Source organism: Lepidothrix coronata, unplaced genomic scaffold (genome assembly GCF_001604755.1).
Source record: "Lepidothrix coronata isolate B3197 unplaced genomic scaffold, Lepidothrix_coronata-1.0 Scaffold32, whole genome shotgun sequence".
Lineage (NCBI taxonomy): Eukaryota > Metazoa > Chordata > Aves > Passeriformes > Pipridae > Lepidothrix > Lepidothrix coronata.
Genome location: NW_016690212.1, coordinates 271,269 through 280,081, shown reverse-complemented (window position 1 = coordinate 280,081; position 8,813 = coordinate 271,269). Strand labels below are relative to the sequence as shown.

At 38.4% G+C, this 8,813-nt stretch overlaps 1 long non-coding RNA gene across 1 annotated transcript; it reads left to right on the top strand.

The window, feature by feature from the left end:
- Positions 1–651: 651 nt before the first annotated feature.
- LOC108495567 lies at positions 652–7,548 on the top strand. Its single transcript, XR_001874164.1, has 4 exons — positions 652–680; positions 1,901–1,969; positions 5,001–5,062; positions 7,462–7,548. It is a non-coding gene; the product is annotated as an uncharacterized LOC108495567 (long non-coding RNA).
- Positions 7,549–8,813: the final 1,265 nt, after the last annotated feature.

Here is an 8,813-nt window from a genome sequence, read left to right as displayed (position 1 = left end):
ACTGTACTTTAGCATCCTGAGGCCATCAAGAGCCCTGACTGTCCCCGCCCAGCTCTGCTCATGGCTCCCCCCACCCTGCCCATGCCCCAGGACCCTGTTCCAGCCCCCTGAGGCCATCTGTCCCTGTCCCAGAAATGCTGTGGCAGGGCCAGTCTCCATAGCCAACCTCAATCTCAGCTCACCCATGATTCTTGAGGCTGGGGCTGCCTCAGTGCCCCCCCAGCTTTCCTGCTCCTGACTGGGTGGGACAGGCTCTGGATGGTGAAGACCCTGGTGAACTAGCCTGCATGGGCTACCCTGTGGTCCCTGCTCCCCCTCCACAGGGCTCCATCCCTCAAAGTCAGCTTTACTGTACCGTGAGTTCACTAGAATAAAATAAGGTGTTTCCAGTCCTGTTTTTCTTTTTTCTTCACCCTCTCTTTCCAAATCTTCATGTTTTGCAGAATGCAACAACCTGTAAGTGTTTGGCAGCTCTGGCCATCAAAAGTGCATCGCTCCCATCCCTACTCTCAGTGCTGGCTCTCAGCTGAATACAATTGAAGCTCAATGTTTCAGTTCTGATCTTTAAAGGCCAGCATGTGATTGGCCTTGGCAACCTAACGGATGGTCTCAGTCTCCCTGATTATGACCTCTCATGACAACTGCATTCCTCTGGGGAACTGGAAATGTCAGACATCAAAGTAAGACCCATAAGCGTGTCAGACAGTTTTCTCAGCAGCTGGCTTGTGACTAAGAAATTCATTGTGACAGAGATCAGAGTGACCACAAACAAAACTGTAAAGCTCAGATGTTTGATCTAGATTTCCCAACATCATGATAAAAGGAAAAGCATCCATTGACAAGATGATGAAGAGGAACGTTAGGACAGATTCTCAGCTGCTGTGTATTGTTTGGCTAAAGACAAAGGAGAGGAGTATCATTAACCTATTGGTCCTCACATGCGTATTAGTTGCAAGAGAAAGTTGTGCTGGAAGATCTGTCTGTTAGAAAATGATTATTTGATGAAATTGAAGGTGTTTACCAGAGCAATTTTTAAAGGTAGCAGAAGTAGCATGTTCCGGTAGTGTTATTATATTTTATTTTGACCTTGTGAAACATTTTTAGATCAAAAAAGTCAAATTGTGCAATGTTTCATGCTAATTTAGGGTATTGTAATGGTTAAACCACATCAACTAGTGCATTATGTCAAGTCAAAGTAATATAATAGAATATGACACTTTCTGTCACAACATAATCTTTCCCAGCATTTTTGTAGGTATTCTATTATTGACATCACATTCCTAAAATAAAATAAATTTGAAGTAATATTTTAATTGTTCTATCACAATATAAGTATTTCAATTTCTAATCCAATTACTAATATAACTATTTTATCAATTGCTTACAGTCAAAATAAAAATTTCACCATTTGCAGCAGACTGGAATTTTCAAATTCTCCAACTTTTCTCACACTTTATTATGATGCTTAGATGACCAAATTCTTCAAAAGTAACTATAACACAATATGGTAGAAAAATCAAACTACATACATCATCCTTTATTTGCATCATAAATAGTTTTATTTATTTTGAATGACTGCCAGTGTCCAATCTTCAAAGATGTTCAGATGTTAACAAATATTTATAAAAGCAAACAAACCGTGAATATATTCTGCTCACACAGTAATTTAACAGTTTTCCCTCTGTAGTTTAAAGACATATGTCTCTCAATTTTCTCCCTTTACAACATGCAGATGATGAAAAATAGCCTTATCACCCTAAGTGATTTTAGATATTAATCATTAAGTCTGTATTTATTATGCATAGGATCCATTAAGGAGGATTTGTCTCTGTGGTAAAGGCCTGGGTTTTGTAGGGGTTGCAAGAACATCTGTGCAGTCATCCTGATACTCCCTTTACAGTGTCACACAAGCCTGCGTGGTGGAATTTCGTTAAGCTCTAGGCATTTCAAACAAGGCCTGCAATAGTGGGTAAGTGATGTATATAAAAGCTTTGTCTGATCCATTGTCATTTACAGCAGTGAAGTTGTTCTTAATGCTTACCATGAATTAGGGAACACCACAGAGAGTCACATTCTTAGATTCTGGTTAATCAAAAGACTGTTGAAGTGAATGGCTCAAAGCACATAATGAGCTAGATTTGCAATTGAAGTCAACGTAAGAAGTTCAGAAAAGACATCAAAGGCAGGAGCTAATGGGTGTTGTAGGAAGAAATTTACCTGTTCTCTGAGACTTTATCACCAGTTTCACTCATAGGCAAAATTGATGAAGTTATACTCTGCACAGTGTAATACCCAAAGATGTTACATATAAATCCATGTTTTCCAAGCCCTAGTATCCTTAGAGAGAGCAGAGGACATTCACAGCTTTAGTGCTATGTGACCTTATACAGACTTAGGCAATATCTCAGGGACACCTAGTTTAAGATACGGAGCTTCTTGCAGACCCTGGTTGGGGAACAGATTCCAAAAATTTATTCAGATAGAGAAATGTCTTTTTGAATCAGAGTATAAGAATCAGAGAAACACAGAAGAGGGAGAAACCTCCTGGATCAGCAAACAGTAACCTGCTATCATATCAGCCAATTCTTTCTTAAATATAATCTCTCTAAAAACAAAGATACAATAACCACCTGATACAAGTGTACATCAAGAAAAGAATAGTAATTTTAAGAGCATAATTTGAAAATTTAATAATGACCTATAATCTGTTATACTGTGAATATCTTGACACTGGTAATAAAATTAAGGTCTTAACAGGATCTTTTTAAGAAAGAACAAAAAACCTTAAAGACAACACCTTGGATTGTTTCCAGGATGAGACTTAAAGCTGCTAAACTGACAAACAAGTATTTTCCTTTATGTGTTTTGCCGATTATAAGAAACAGGTGAAAGCTTAGTAACACATGGAAATATTTTTTCTTGTACAGATTACTTCCATAGGAAGAACAGTCAGGACATAAATTAATGATTAGCTCAGCTGGTTAGAGCATGGTCCTAATTACACCAAGGTCATGGGTTCGATTCCCAAACTGACCATTCACTGAAGAGCTGGACTTGGTGATCCTTGTGGGTACCTTCCAACTCAGTATATTCTGTGATTCTGTAATCATGTGAAAAACTTTCTTCACCTACCTGCTTGCATCTTGAAAACCCATGAAAGTATTCAAAGAAATACTCTTCCTGTAGATAGAGGAAAACATTCTCATTGACTTTTCTGGAAGCATGTCAAAAACATGAGTGATATCTCCAAGAGCTTTTTAGTGATAAAGTCTGTTCCTTTCCTATGGCTGCAGCACACACGATAAGAATAATCTCAATCTTAAACTATACACTTGAGGGCTTGGGCTGTTTGAGGCTTTTGGGTGAAAATTCAGATGGTAAGGAAAAGACAAGAAGCAGATGCTCTGTTACTTAAAAGCTTTCCCAGAGCCCTAAAGATCAGAGAGCAATGTTTGGTGCTTTGGGCTACATGGGACTTGTTCAGGCCCCATGGCTTCTTCACTTTGGTAAGAGTTTCTGAAATACCTGGAAAAGATTCTTTGTAACTTGTTTCTTACAAAGCTCTAGTTACATATGAGATCAATATTTATAAAAACTGAAAATAAAGATAAGAAAAAAAGTGTCAGGTTCTTATGTGGACAGAAGACTGACTTCAATAAACAAAATTTTTTGGAGGGTGCAAGGACTAGTGTTAAGATATGTACTTCCTGCTATTCCATTTCTCCCTAAGGGATTTCGGTGCGGTTTTTTGGGTTTGAGTTTTTTTGGGGTTTTTTGGGGTTTTTTTTGGGGGGGAGGGTTGAGAGGGGCAAAGGTTAGGTATTTTTTGTTCTGTTTAGCTAACAAAGCTGGTAAAAAAGGAGAAGACAACATCAACTTAGGTACAAGGAGGGACCATACACCTCACAGCTTCGCTCATTGCTTATTGCTGACTTTGTCCTACATCTGTAAGTTTAACTACTTAACAGACAAAACAACTTCACAGATTTTCCCAGTTGTGAGGTAGTCTTTTGTTCTGGGGGTTTACTCCACAATTCGTCTGTTCAGTGGTTTTCCTACCAACACTGAGTTCTTCTATAACAACAATAAATATCTATGAATACACTTATCCCAAGAGATCATTACTAGGATCACTCGGAATGTTTTTATCAGTACAATGTATCTTCTAGTTATTAAAACTAAAGAAAAAATTATGTGTCTTATCACTGTAATCACTGGTTTCTTATGGAAAAAGGTCTGGTTTATGAAGTGCCTCAGTAATCTAAAATCTAGAAGACTGCTATCTAAAATCTGTGATCAGTAATCTTTCTAAAGAGGAGAAATAAAGAAGAAAAAAACTAAGATGGAAACCAGTGATGTCATTCAATTTAGCAGTTTGAGATACTCACAGACATAACCAGACAACAACAGCATAAAAACTAAGACCAGGAAAGTTCCTCCCACTTGATCAACTTTCACAGCTACCTCCTTTACGTGTGACAGACTTGTGGTTTTTCTCGGTAATGTTACTATCTCAGTTATACTTAAGACTCTTTCCCTGAAAAATTCATAGTATAATTAGAAATAAGAAGCAAAAATAATTACAGAATTACTATTAATGCATTATATCAGAGAAAGGGAAAATATGCAGAAGGGGAAACAAGCGTTTTACAGTGAAATTTTAAAAATTTAAGACTGAAAATTATCAAACACTTAAAAATCTGTAGGATACAGATTTTAGATATTTTAGTATTTATTTAGGTGCACTAAGTATACAGAAGTATCTCGGTAGCTCTGCAATAACTTAGCACCTATTTCAAACCCTAATCCATGCTGTGGATTTTGAGGTTTGCTTTCTCACTGTATATTCTGAAAGGACTGACCAACAGATGTGCTTTAAAGATTTCTGTTTCTTGCTCACAAGAACAAATTCTTAAATATAGAAAAACCACAATGGTCATTATTTTTCAAAAAGCTATGGTGGTGTCATCATCCCATGAAGATGGTTTTGTTGTTCTCAGATTGTCCTTTAAAGACTGGGGTCAAAATTGTCCCTTTGGGGAAGGAGATTCTCGGCACCCAGGTAAGCAAATTGTTCCTGACCACAAGATATAGCAGGCAAAGCAGGAAAAGTCACAGCAATTAGATGTCTGAAATATAAGAAATTCTGAAAAAACTGCGGTGAGGAGGGTACACTTCCTTCAATGAAATCCTCAGATTTGATTCAGTTAGAAGTCTGAACTTCATATTCAGCAGCTAGACATGCATTGAGGCTATGAGGTGTTAGAATACTTCCAGGTGTGAAAACCACTACAGTTCCACAGTGAGTCTGTGGCACCTCCACCTTCGGAGGTATTGAAACCCCCATTGGACAGAGCCCTGGGCAGCCTGCTCCAGGCTGCCCTGCTGGAGCAGAAGGGTTGGAGACAGCAACCTCCAGCTGCCCCTGCCAACAGCAGCCGTTCTGTGTCCCTGCAGCCTCAGTCAACGCCTGCTGCATGGCATGGCAAGGGCCTGGCCAGGGAACTGGGAGCCACTGCTCCAGGAGCCACAGGGCAGAGCCAAGCAGCCGGTGCCCATTGCACCCTGGCAGAGCAGTCAGGGCAGATGGGGGCAGCAGGGCTGGAGACAGGGACAGGCTGAGGCCAGGCCCATGGCTGAGGGCCAGCAGTCTTAACAGGCAGACCTTGTTAAGACCCACTGGGCTGGGGGTCAACCCGGGCCATGGCTACCTCATGATGCCTGGGAGTGTCTCCCAGGGCCACAGCAGGGAAGGGGCTGCCCTCAGCAGCACCAGCTCTGAGCTGGGCCTAACTCCCGGCAGTCAAAACTCCCTCTACCCGTGAGATGAGGGAGGTCTCCTGTTGCAGCCTGGGATGGCAGTACAAGCAGTAATAAAGCTATACTTTCATTCTCCTAGTAGCTAAGTGCCACTAAATCTGGTATTACGCTGCTCAATGCCCATCCCTCCAGTGTCTGAGAAACTGCAGATCTCAGCCAAGAACAGTAATGGGAATTCACTGGCAATACAACTCCTCTGTGGAAATGAACAAAAGAGATGTGCTGAAAGGGGGTGAGAGACAGTTCAAGGGTATTATTGTACTCGACTGGCAGGTCAGGCTGAGACAGAGGAGTCCCTTAAGTAAAAAAAAAAACAAAACATGAAGTGTTTCTTTTCAGTGATAAAGGGCATTTGAATGAGTTGCTTGGGGACACTGAGTGGGCCTGCCTATAGACCATTTGGGAAAGGGTAACTGTGGTGAAATGAATTCAAATCACTGTGCTTTATGCTCAAAGGTCATAGAAGTCAATGCCATGGCTTGGAACAGGACTGCAGTTTCTGACCAGAGAAATCATTTCGTCATGGAGCTTACTAAGCTTCGAAGAGCACCTACATAATATGAAATGTTAAATTGATATGTATAATGTCAAATCGTAACAGTGGGCTACACTTACCCATTCCAGGCCTATATTTTTTACTTTTTCCTTTGGAGAATACTGGCTGCAAAAATAAACAAATAGCAGCAACTAACAGATTTATACACATTTGAAGTGGTTGCATAGCAACAACTTCAGAGCTATCTTCCTCCTTCTTGTAAATTTATTATTGTCAGAGTGACTGGTGGGATTAATTACCTGTTTTGCTACCTTTTGTCTCTCATGTGCTTTAGAATTCATATCTGGAAAAAATGGGATTTTTCAAAAAGTATTTTCAATTTCTTTAAAAAATAAAAACCTCTTATCATACTAAATACAAAGTAAAACACATATGAGATGCAGAGGCTACAGCCATTGCTCTCTGTTGGTGATTGTAACAGCCAAGTGGAACATAAAAGGCTTATCTCCAGTACCTGCCATAAACCTGTGTATGAATTTTCCAAATCAGAGGTAATAAATTCGATGGACTATTGAATAAGGAAAATTAGGGATATAATTTCCCACAAATTGATGTGTATGCTACTCTTTATTGATTACATTATTACGCTATTGTATTTCTGAGTAATATGGAACAGATGTCTCTCACTAAGACTTTCAGCTGAGAAAGCAGCCTATCAAAACTGGGAAACAGATTCTATTAATAACTTCAATTTCAACAACCTTACAGTTTTTGTAGAAAAGTAAGATAATAGGTCATTGAAAATTCTTGTCTACTTATTACTGAAGATTCATTCCCAGGCTATAAGTGATATTAGACTTCAGTAAACAGAGTTTATATGTGCCTTGCATGGAAATTAAGAGTTGGTTTCTTAATTTCTGGTTCAGAACACTGAACAAGTAAAGGACCTGGATCTGTTAGAGTGAGTCCAGAGGAGGGCCACAAAAATGATTAGAGGGCTGGAGCACCTCTGCTATGGAGACTGGCAAGACTCAACTTCACCATTCTTGGGCACTAACATTTGGAAGGGTTTCACTGTACAATGTAGAGATTTCTATATTAGGCTAAGGCTAACATGCTGTTTCTCTATGTTCTTCATGCCATAGGTAATCCTGCGCTCTGTAGACAGCTATCAATGCACAGAGGATTTGACCTTTGGTACTACGTTTCATTGGTTTTAAAATACAACAGACACAGAAATTAATTTTTAATCTTCGTTATCTCTTTATTAAGTGATTTTTTAAAAAATATTGGATGAAATATCTACATAATATGATAATCCATTTATTTTTAAAGACAGAATCAAATATGAATAGAAGCAAAATAAAAAATGAAGGCTGAAGTCATGTTTACAAAAGCATAACATTTCATCTCTCTCCAAGTAATTTTTTTTGTAAGAAGTGTAATTTATTGATGGTTTAAAAAGAGAGCTTTACATATAGAAGTTTGGGGCTATTCCATGAAAGTAAAATATTCCTGATGCAAAGAATCCACAGATATTGTTAGTCTCCTGTTACTGCATTTCATGTTTTCTGCTATGGGTCACTAAAGTATGAAAGACAAACCAATCTCTGTGATTTACCTAGACTATTTCTTCCTACTTTCATAAAATCAACATCATCTGTCCATATCTTGACTCGTCAGCTACTTGATCCTTTGGCTACTCAAAAGTATATCATTTGTATGAACATTCTTGCTTTTTTGTTTTTCAAACCAAGCTCTAACACATAGGTTTGCCTTAACAAGCTTTTCAATTTCATTTCTTAGCCAAGTGTTATCTTGCTTCTGACTCCATTCAAGAGATCTTCTAGGATATTATTTTCATCTTAAAAAGTTCTTTCTGAAGTAGCTCCACGGTTCCTTTTTAAATTGTTTTCAGCTAAATACAACTGTGCTGTAAATACAGCTGTACTGCATATTCCTAACTGCATAGAAGGTAGATCAAAACCACAAATTCAATAGATACTTTCAAACATAACTTTCAAGAAGAGGAAAAGTCTAAATAATTAAGAAATGCTACTACCTATATCTGAAAAGGGCAGTTCTTGTAAAGTACACAAAAATTTAACAAGTTCTATTAATTTTCAAAAGATAACATAATGAACTGCTTCTTTGAAATTGTGTTAAAAAATACTGACAACTTAAAAAGCTCACTAGATTTACCAGTTCTAAATGAGTTTGCATGCAACACATTTTGCTACCACTTACATCTGAGTGGCTATTTCTTCTATTCTTGCAGATCTGCAAAGTTTTACAAGTGAAATGAATTGTATTTCCTCTCTATAATAGCACTGGAGAACTGAAATGAGCAATGCCAAATTTAAAAGCAATGTCTTACATTTATAGATCTCAAAATATGACAAATCTTTCTGATGCATGTCAGTGCTCAGACTTTGCTGGTTTTCCTCAGACTAGACTTGCAGAAGGAGGTTACCTCTATCACCTCCACATTCTGATA